Source organism: Dipteris shenzhenensis, chromosome 19, assembly GCF_047967505.1.
Source record: "Dipteris shenzhenensis isolate YYH24624 ecotype China chromosome 19, Dip_SZ_1.0, whole genome shotgun sequence".
In the NCBI taxonomy this organism is placed as follows: domain Eukaryota; kingdom Viridiplantae; phylum Streptophyta; class Polypodiopsida; order Gleicheniales; family Dipteridaceae; genus Dipteris; species Dipteris shenzhenensis.
Window position 1 is genome coordinate 37,009,906 of NC_141614.1, and position 11,099 is coordinate 37,021,004.

At 45.1% G+C, this 11,099-nt stretch overlaps 1 protein-coding gene across 4 annotated transcripts in view; it reads right to left on the bottom strand.

The window, feature by feature from the left end:
- The window catches only part of ALA2 (aminophospholipid ATPase 2), a 127,508-nt gene extending 116,641 nt beyond the window's left edge, over positions 1-10,867 (bottom strand). For 2 of the 4 annotated variants that reach the window (XM_087390379.1, XM_087390375.1), the window contains exons 1-2: positions 10,716-10,867; positions 10,435-10,590 (exon numbers count right to left, since the gene is read on the bottom strand). The gene's annotated coding sequence lies outside the window, so the exon portion shown is untranslated. The remainder of the gene's footprint in view (positions 1-10,434; positions 10,591-10,715) is intronic. The other 2 variants (XM_087390378.1, XM_087390376.1) reach the window with 2 other exon arrangements.
- Between the last annotated feature and the right edge of the window lie 232 nt (positions 10,868-11,099).

Here is an 11,099-nt window from a genome sequence, read left to right on the forward strand (position 1 = left end):
AGGGCAAAAAATGTATATGCTACACATAACAGAAAAAGTCCTAAAATACAAGTCTGAAGTTCAAGACGAAAAAGAAATGAGTTTTCTAGATCAAGGTACACCTTTGAGAGTCCAAATCACTCAAGAATGGGTGGTGTCTTTCTCGCTGGTGGTCAGAGCTATGGATAGAGACCAAGCTTGCCAGGTGAAAAGGCCTAATGCGGAAGAAGCCTGTAATGTATTGCCCATACTAAAAGGACCCATCAAGCCACAAAACTTTTGCAAGGAGTGTGGTTTAAGGGACGATGCTGTTGAAGAAACTAGGTTTGTACCCTAACACCTCGATTACCTAGCTAGACTCCCAAGCAACAAAAGAAATAAGAACCAACAGAAGAATCTTGTGTCAGAGAAAAGAGCCGCTTGCTACAATCAACGCATGCGTAGCGGAATAGAGATAGGGAAGAGATCACAACGTCACTTCAGATACCAACTCAGTCCATGTGCATCTATGTATAAAAAAAGAACACTTCTGATATAGAGAAAAATACACACTCTTGTACAGCCAAAATATCTTACATATAATTGTCAAAACCACGTACAAAATCTGTCAAATCTTTACCAACACCTGCAGCAAAAACACAAACTCAGGTTCTATTTGCTGAACCTCCTACCGTAGACTTCTCCTAGATCACCAAATGCCTCACACTGGCTTCAGTAGCTCTCTAGGTGAGTCCTCCTGCTTATCACCCTCCTTGCTCCACACTATGGCTCTGCTACACGGGGTAGATCTGCCTCTGTGTGAGCTCATGGAAGGCCCAATTCTCTTGCATCTGAACTAGTGAATGTCCCCCCAAGGCGGCCATTTTATAGGCCCTAGCCCCTTTGATCTGACTGACTAGCACACTGATCCGGCCGACCAGACTGGCGGACCGGCCAACCTGGCGGACTGCAAGTTGACCCGGTCTATGGCTGTTCCAGCCAACCAAACAGGCTCCTGCCCATTATACAGGTACCTGCTGTAGGCTCCTGTCTGCTAGACACCTATGCCACATGGCAGGCTGCCACTGGCCCAAGCCTGCTTCAGACTGCCAACCCTGCAGACTATGTAGCTCCTGTTGTCCGGCCTGCACAGCTGCTTACGGACTCTGCAGACTCTACCTGCTGCTGTACCACTGACCAGTACATGACGTACTACCAACCAGTACAGTACCTCAGCCCACATGGCTCCCTATAGGCGACCCTAAGAAGGATGTTTTGTGGCTGCCACGTGGCTATACATACACATATATAAACACGGACACAGACACACATACTTTCATAGTGAAGTCTATTTGTATTTATATCACAAGGTGCAGTCCCCAGAATGGGAACATGCAAATACAATATCAGAAGATAGTATTATAAGACAAGTATACAGAGTAATCCAGATGTCAAGATAGTATTATAAGACAAGTATACAGAGTAATCCAGATGTCAAGCATGGCAGAAAATCAAAGACTGATTGCCGCCAGAGACATCCGGAAGAAAGAAAACTTGGCTATACATGGATCACCAAAGACGCTATAGTTTGAATCCTCCATAAGTCTAAAGTGCCCAATAGCGAACCATGCAAAGAAAAGATCAAACAGGGTGCATCCCAAATAACTAATGCTTGCCAAAACATGCACCAGGAAACCGTGCCCGTAGAAGCTGCTGTAGGGAATGCAAGAAGCCTCGAGTCTGAGGGCAATGCCAAAAGAGGTGAGCCCTGGACTCCCTGGGAGCTAGACATCTGTGACAAATAGCAGGAGCAATATGCCAGCGTGCCAAGAATTGAACAAAGGGATAACTCCAAGCATGACCTACCATAAGAGAACTTGTTGGCGAAGAGGGAGCTTGCAAGTCCAAAGTCGCTGCAATCTCTTCCACCATCACTTGGCATTCCAAGTCATAAACCAATTATGATTTAGCATGGGGGAGGGAGACCTAGGGCAAGATCTGCCCAGAGAAGAGAGAGAAAGAGGAGACCTCACAGCAAACCAGAGCTTCAGAGGGTACATCAAAGGAGCTGATGTGCAGGAGAGATGGCGGGGCATCAAGCCTTGGATCTGGCCTGGAACGAGGTGACGGAAGAGCAGAAAAGAAGCGAAGGTATAGGGCCTGGCAGCAGCACAAACAATGGGCCAGGTGTTGCAAGGAAGGGAGGTGGGCAGCACCCTGCCCTTATATAGGGCCAGGAATGCTGGTCGGCCACATAGGCCAGCCCACAGCCCCATACATGGGAATGAGTGGAGGGAGCTGGCACACACTACAAGGGGGGCTGGACCCCCACTTGAATGTACAGGGCACACGGCCCAAGAGGAGTTGCCCACAGCCCTTTGCTGAAGGGGGGGCAGAAAGTCGGTCACTTCCCCCCCTTCAGTCGGTTGGTTTTGGGGGGCTCAGCCCCTATAAAAAGAGGCACTTGGTCCTCATAACATCATCCACCACTGCAGCTTCTAGCAGAGCAGAACGGAGCAGCAAAGCACCATCCTTGGGGCATACATCCAGGAGGTGAAGGAGTGCAAGTGTTGCTGCAGACTTCGCTCAAGAGTAAGGCTGAGACCTAGGCTGTCTTCCAGGGCAGCAAGGAGCTGAGGTCAAAGGACGGAGAGTCTACATACGCTCCAGTGGGACTTTGGATCTACAGATATCCGGTATATAGCAGAAGTACGTGGTGGTAAGGTCAAAGGCGCTCTAGTGGGACTTTGGATCTATCTCTCTTTGTATTATGTCCATAGTTTTGGACGGAAATATATTCTTTCGGTAGCTTCTATATCTGGCTGGATCATTGTCTATTGATGAGTCTGCACATCTATTTGAAGCACATAAGTTTAGGAAGCTTGTGATTCCACCCCACCACACACACTGTGTGTGAACTCTTGGGCTATTCTATCAGTCTTCCGCTGCTCCTTGTTCCTTCAATTCTCCTGTCTCACAGATCATGTGGAGACCTGTCACTAGTACACTGTTGCCTGTGTTTGCAGGTCATGGTGATTGTTGTGTATGAAGCAGTAAAATACACTGTGGAAAGTAGAACATCCATTACAAGAAGTAACAACAGCTGTATGAGGCATTTGCTCCCTACATGTGATAGAATAACTCTCTCATGTCCAGCTGAAGGATCAAGGAGTAACACTGTTTCTAATGCCGACGACAACTGAGAGACTTTCTAAACCAAAGGCTGGATTGATCCCATGGTAATCTGATGCAACACTCAGTTGTGAGCTGTCACAAAACCCTGTAGAGCTTAGATTTGAGGCAGGATTGAAGAATGCTTGGCCTTGACTTGGCTATCTAGACTTGACAACAAAACACATTCGGGTTGTGCTGGCTTTGCTTATCCATGGTCTTGGAGTCTTGGCGACCCCTACAAAATAATCAGCTCCACCCAAAGGAAGCCAGGCAAGTTGAAACCCTGTCTTGAAGCTCCTCAGATACACTTTCTTCATATATGAATGCTCCTTCAGGTTGTGAATTTGCTGGCAATGGTGGCAGTGCTGGGGATTGTAGGGCAAGTGTGTTTGCAACTGTCACAACCACCATACTCTTTTCAAATAGTTCACTTTTGGGATAGCAACAGGAAAATGATATCACCCTCAAATATCAGTGCAGGAGGTTGAGTTGCTCCCTTAAGACATGTTGAAGACCCGTGTTCCCTATTGTTCCAGCTGCCTTTGTTGAAACATGAGTATTAAGCTCTGCAATAGTCCTTAAGTCTGCCACTTGGCTATGAGTGTTTCATCCAAAAGGATATTGCTTCACTTAAGCCTCCATGAATCACTGATGGGTCAGCATAAGAGTGTGTATACTCCAATGCTTGTACTACACCAAAAGCTGTTTTAAACCCCAATCTCCAATGAGTAGGCATCTGTATTCCTCTCTCAGCAAGCTCAGTAGCCATCATTGCATACCATCAGAGTTGTGACACCAATCTGTGAATTTACAGTGAAAGAATGGAGTGGTAGTCACAATTAGTTGTGGAGTTCACATAAAGTGGACCCACCAGGGTCATATGGGAAGAGGACTCCCTTGTGTTCCTATGAATAACCCCATCATTATCCTTGACATCATTCTCACAATCTTGGAATTCAGAATCTGCTACTGGACTATCAGAGGGTAGATCCTCATCCATCTCAAGTATCGTGCTAACTTTGCCCCTGATTTGGCTTTGCACACACTCTGATGTTCCCGGGTCCCACAAAGATAGCACAAATTCTTCTTTTTCCTTTCATCCCATCAAGGCCTAAGAGACTTGCTTCACCACCTTCTCCCTCTTGTCAATTGACTCCTCCTTAGGGCTGGGCCTGATTAGGGACTTGGCCTCCTCAGCCCTAAAGGGTTTAGTGTTCCCTATCTTGCTGCAATAGACAATAGGACACCTAGGGAGAGTAGCTGCTATTGTAGAAGATTCCTCTTGCTTAGAAACCATTGGAGGGCTATTATTGTTAATGGGTTGCCTCAGCCAACCTCATGGCCTCCCTCAAAGTGCTTGGGTTTTGGGGCGACTCAAACCAGCCTCAACAACGTAAAGGGAGGTAGGATCCACTTAATTACAGCATACACAGTAAATTGACAAGTAAATATGCACCACAAACAAATCACAGGGGAGCTAGAGCACTCCTACTCAGAAACAAGGACACCAATTGGTCCCAAACGTTGGTGCCCCTTGCGGTATTTATTTAACATTCATTTGAAGCCAAGCGGCTGATTGCAAAGGTCTCTGGGAAGCTGCACCACATGCAAACCAATGGCCACAGACTCCCCGTCCAGCCCACCCTGTAATTCCCTGCTCAACTTCAAATGGTAAACGACATCCAATCACTAGACAATCCTGTATCCTCAGCCAACCAAAGCATGCAACAAAGACCCCAATAGCATCCACTGTCTGAACCACTCTTGCAATCGCACAACCAAGTGCCCAACCAGCCAAACATGGCTGAACAACTGCAAGACAAAGCCTTCAACAGCTGAACTATGGTGCAATCAAACAACCAAACACTTCCCAGCGGGTTGCCTCAATCTATAGCATCCCTGGCTACTGCCCAACATCATAAATTAACCTTTCTTCGCAAGGAAAGCAACCCAAACGCAATAACCAGCCAGTAACCAGTCTGAGAACAGCAAAAGTAGGCAAAAAGCAAGCCTTCTTCTACCCAGTATCCACAGCTTGGTCACCGGGACTAGAAAACCCTAGATCCTGCAGAGAAAAGCTGATTCTTCCCTGGCACAGCCCGGAAGCCACGCCTGGAAAGATACCAAAGCTCCAGAAAATCAGGTCGAAATCTCCTGCAAAGCCCAAAAGCCTGAAAAAGTAAGTCGCAGTTCACCCTGAACAGCGTGGTCAAGTCCAGAACTCCTGGAACAGCCCTAGAGCCAATCGCAGGCACCTGGAACAGCCCAAAAGAGCCCAAAAGCAAATCGCAAACTAGAACAGACACCCTGGCAAAAATCATCGCCTCCTGCAACAAACTCCTGGATCAATTGCGATTTGCTCTGTCAGGCCCTGGATCACCTGGAACTGGCCCTAGGCTCCAAAAAGCAGTGTTTTTTTTAATGCACCACTCTTTTGGTCCCTAAAAGCAGTTTTTCAATTGCACCACTCTTTTGGCCCCCATGTTGCACACTTTGGCCCAAGGAAGTAATTGCCTAGTAACTGGGCGCACATTCACTATTTCCAAGGACCCACTTAGGAATTTTAATTCCCCAAGTCCCGTCCCATGGCCAGACCCTCGCACCCCAGAGACGCAAAGCAGTCACGCGCAAATTACAGGAGTCGCAAATCAAAAGTCCCATAATTTCACATCCTCGTGATAGCGACACATTAGCTACTATACTTGGATGGAGTCCATGAATGAACCTAAGCAGCCTGCTTCTATCATCAATCTCAAAAGCAAACAAGGATAGCTTCCAAAACCTTTTAATATAATTCCTTATTGATCCCTGCTGAGTTAGTTCATACCATTCACATACCAATTTATCTCTAGCCAAGGGAGATACAAAAGTTTCGAACATTTGCTCTTTAAAATCCTCTCAAGTGTGGACAAGAGTTCCCTTTTGTTGGAGGTGCCTCCACCAAGTATGGGCATTGTCCTCCAAGTGAAGTACGGCAAACCTTACCTTGCTTGAGTCACTCTCGGGGTACAATATAAAATAGTCCTCCATCTTACCCAACCATTCCACTGGCTCATTAGGGGTACAAGTGTCTCCCTTGAACTTAGATAAAACAATCTTATCTTTGACATCCTTGTCTTGATGAACACCTTAGGTTCAGCAGCTCTAACAGTCTGAATGTATTGATGAAATGGGAAGACTGACCTGAGTTCTCAGCTGGTAAAGCCTTATATTCATTAAACCTTTGACTGAGAACATCTGCCTCAGGGCTAGTACCCTTGGGCGGATGACTCCTTGTTGACTCCTTACTCTTATGATCAGTTCCCACATTAACATGATGGGCCTTCCTTGCTGAAGACATGAATCCATGAGGATCTCCATTAGGCTCAGCAATGGTTCAGTTTCAAAATCTGAGTCATCCCCTATGGCTTGCTCCATGGGCCTCTTTCCTTCATGAACATGGCTCCTTTTGAGCTGATCTAATTTCCTGTTCATAGTGGCAAAAGAATTCTGCATCATTAGTCCATTTGCCCTTATCTCCATTGTCATCTCCTTTAGCACCTGCAATAAAGGATCCAAATAACAATATTATTCTGCTCCTGGCCTTGAGAAAATGAGGTGCTCTCTGTAGTCCCCTGTTTGCTGCTGCCAGGGACATCATTATCGTCCATGCCATCATCTTGGACTCCCTCATTGGGAGCCATTACCCAGTCTGGTTGACTCCATTAATGCTTCATCCTCTGGAATGGGGTCCAGGTCCCCCAAAACTGATGCTTCTTGCTGAGATTACTAGGCCTCCTTGCAGGCATGATGGGCAGCCAATCAATCTCACTATAAAAAACTCTGTTTAGAACTCTAATGAACAGTGATTTACTGCCAAAAACAGTGTCAAACACTGTGGAAGGTCAGAAACACTGTTTGAACAGAATTTCTTGTCTGATCCTCAATAGAAGCACTGTCTGCAGAATTTGAACATTGTTTGACCAGTAAGTCTTCTGTCAAAACACTGTATAGGAGCCTGTGTGACATTCAGAGCACTAACAGACCCACTGTGTGAGAAAATACTATCTGAATCAGGAAATATCACTGATTAGGGCAGCAGATTCACTGCCACATGTCTGGATAGTTCACAGTTTGGCCCAATTTGAAGCTCAATTCCCCAACCAAATGTTCAGATTAGGTATAGATGGAATAGAATAGGTCAGATTAGCTGGAACAACTCAAAAGCTTATATATACCTTTGTAAGACTAGAATAAGTCCAATCCTACAAATTTAGAATTTTTGTTGTTCTAAAGATCAAAAATCTACAAAGAAAATAAAAGAGAAAATGAAAGAGAAGAAAAAAGAGGTAAACAAAAACTTTTATGAAAAGCAAAAGGAAGACATACTTAGCAAGCAAAGCAACACTTATGTCATCATCAGTGCCCAAGCATAAGCAGCACTAAAAGGTCAATGAGGCTATAGTGCATTCCTGGTAATTCTAAGTTCATAAGGTAACAATGAAAGATTGACACATGCATAAAGTAAAGAATTCCAGGTCAGGTTCAGAAAAGAATACTACAAAATGTTTAATAACTTCATTTGTTTTACACATGAACATGGCCCACAATAGCAAGGAACCAGGAGCTGACAACGGACCCTGTTTTACTCCAATTGTGCTCCTTGACCTCTGCAGTCCAAGTTGCCGTTCAAACCCTGCCAATTTAAGGGAAACCATAACTTCTGATAATCAAAAATGCACCTGTTGGAACCAATTTCGAGGCAGAAGTACGTGCAAATGACAACTGATACAGTACCAAACTTGGTACAGGTGTCCCATGGGCAGAGGCGACTCAAGGTATGCCGTCAAATCAGCTTTTGAAGCCATAAATAGCCAGATCGTTGCAGATCGTTGCAGGAATTGATTTCTGCCAGTGCCACTGAATCCTGCCCAACCATAGGTCAAATTGTGAAATTTCACTACCATACTTTAGGGCTTCTGATCAGGGGATCAAGCTGAGCACAGTGATATAGATTGTTCAATTCTCAGCACTTTGAATCCTGGTCCAATCAGGGGCTGCCACAAGAGATCTAGACACCTGGCCGCGACAGAATTTTGCAAGCAGGTAGGTCCCGGCCTCAAGATGATGTGCTCCAAGATTCAAATCAAAAGGATATAATTGACCCCACAAAAAGCCCTGGAAAGTGCTATGATACCAATGTAGCTAAACTAGCCTACAGCATGCTAGTTTAATCTTAATTCCACAACTTATGTAATCAGCAATGACAGTAGACTGTAATAAATGTGTAGAACAGTATGCAAACAATGGAATTCATGTGCTGAATCATCAAAGTACCTAGCATCTTAAGTATAAACCATGGCTTGTGAAGGACTACACAAGCTACAGACTAGGAAGGTCATTCCTAGGCTAGAAGTCAAGTCCTAGTTGAGTTCAGCTAAGTTTCGGCCAAGAGCACAGATGCTGAGCTTGAGATGAATGTTTATTTGATTGCCAATCATGAATGAATCCATGGACAGCAGGACCCCCCCACCATTTTATAGGCTTGGGCCTGGCAACATTTTCAACATGAATTATGGGATAGCCATTCTAGGATGCCATGTTTGATCAGCCAACCATGTCATGCCAAGTGGGAGATCTGCCACGTGGCTGACCTGTCTGCCTTGACAGGCTCTGCTTTGCACTTCTCCATCTGGTAAGACTCTAAGAATCTCCTTGGAGTACCGAGACAGTAAATGCAATAGTCAAATGGGACTCTGTCTTCAAGAATGACTGAATGGGGCCTTACATGTTGAGCATCTAAGTTCTAGCCAAGTGTCTAGCGGGTGAAGCACCCCCTTCCCCCCTAAAATGTCCAATCTTATGAGATCCAATACCAAGAATCTTCATAAGGTACTCGTGTGTCTCATGACTGAGCACCTTAGTGAAAATGTTCAATGCATACTCCTTTGTTGGTGAAAATCAACGTGCTTTGTCCAAGCATTATCAATTCTTTGCAATTGCAATGCAAATGTGGTGGTCGCAATTCAGGATGGTCAACCTGAAAGAAGTTATGTTATCCAAAATCAATCTCAACCATAATGCTTTGCATGCCCCTATGCAGCACCTCAGTACTCTGCCTCCGTGGAAGAAAAAGCAACTGTACACTGCCTCAAAGCCAAGAAACACAACTCCCTGCCAGGATGAAACAATAGCCTGATGTAGACCTGTGAGTCTATATCTGCTGCCCAAATGAATCACAGTAACCACTCAGTGTAGCTCTAGCACTATGTTTGATGCGGTACTCCTGAGTACCTTCATGTAGCTCAATACTTTTACTGCAGCCTGCCAGCAGATGGTGGAGAACTGACACAATAAGCCAACCTACAAAGCAGATCTCAGTTATTGTGTTGGACAGGTAGATGAGGTTGCCAATCAACCTCCGGTAGTCTAGGATATCTATCGGTGGGGATCTGTCCGCCTTGACAAGCTCACATTACCAACTTTGCACTCCTCCATCTGGTAAGACTCAAGAATCTCCTTGGAGTACTGAGACGGTAAGTGCAATAGTCATATTGAACACTATCTTGAAGAGGGACTAATCATCAATGTGCGCATCCCACACCGTAAGAACCTGTTTCAGCCCATACAGTGCCTTTCCAAGTCTGCACACGTTCTTCCCTGTAATCTGAGGACTTTGTTCCACATACAACCCCTCCTCTGTGTCTCCACTCATGAAAGCCGGAAGACCAACTTGGTACCTATGACCTTGCACAATTTTCACAAGATCCCAAGTCTTGTTATTACGGAGCATGGATTCCATCTCAATCCTCATGCCTTCTGCATTCTGCACCGTCTACCAGGTTGGCCTAGGCTTCTGGAAATAAAGATGCCTGACTTTCACCCATTTATATAGGTTGAAAGCAGCATCCCTTGATGATCCTATGACAACTCATTCATCTCACCAATTCGTACATCTCAATCCTCATACCTTCTGCATTCTGCATCGTCTACCAGGTTGGCCTAGGCTTCTAGAACTAAAGATGCCTGACTTTCACCCATTTATGTTGAAAGCAGCATCCCTTCACCAATTCGTACCAGGATCACTCCTAATTCTTCTCGTACGGTTCATCATAGGAGATTGTAAGAGATAGGGATGAGCTGTGCATTGAAACACATTTCTCGACGTAATAATTGGAGGCCACGGACATTTAGTCACAGATTGGGTTGGACATGCTACACACCTGAGTGAGCGGGGTTACTGCTCAAGGAATCAACAAACTATCAAAGAAAGAGCACTTGTTCACACAATTACGAAATGCAGTACCATTACAAACTCTTCACCTATTGCTTTGGAAATAGCTTATGATCCACAAAATTAGCTCTCCCAACTAGGACACCGCATTTTTTTATGTTGCTTTCTCGGGTTTGAGAAGGCTTGCTGGACCAGGTGAAGAACGCAGATTTGGCAGTTTGAACCCTCGAGTAAATGCGATCCTACTGACAAATTCAATTGGCGTCATGCTTGTGAGTTACTAAGCGGTACTATAAAGAAGCCTCATCGGCGACATGATCGGGCAAGAATGTGAAGTAACGAAGATGTAAAACTGGTAGCAGCATTTTACCTGAGGATAGTTGTAGCTGATTTGAATTTGCGTCTGCTTCTGATAATGCTTCTGCAAGAAGTGAAAAATAGGGTTTTTGCGTGAAAGATGAGGCTGCAGGAACTAGTCTAAAGGGTGGCGTTTCCACAAAAGTGAAGTTTGAACATCATGCGCTTTAAAAAGGACTTGATTTGCTTGAATAGTCAAACCCAATACCAAATCCAAGCTCTAGTCTTTGGTCCCTCCAAGTTTTTTTTGCACCTGGTTGGGTGCCATTCATGCAAGCCGTGTATAATGTGACTCCTCAGTGGGTGAGTTATGAAAACTCCTACGGCTCCGCTAGTTACCTGACCCACCTTGAGCTAATGTTGAGCCACGTGTCAAGTTCTTTTAATGAAATAGGGA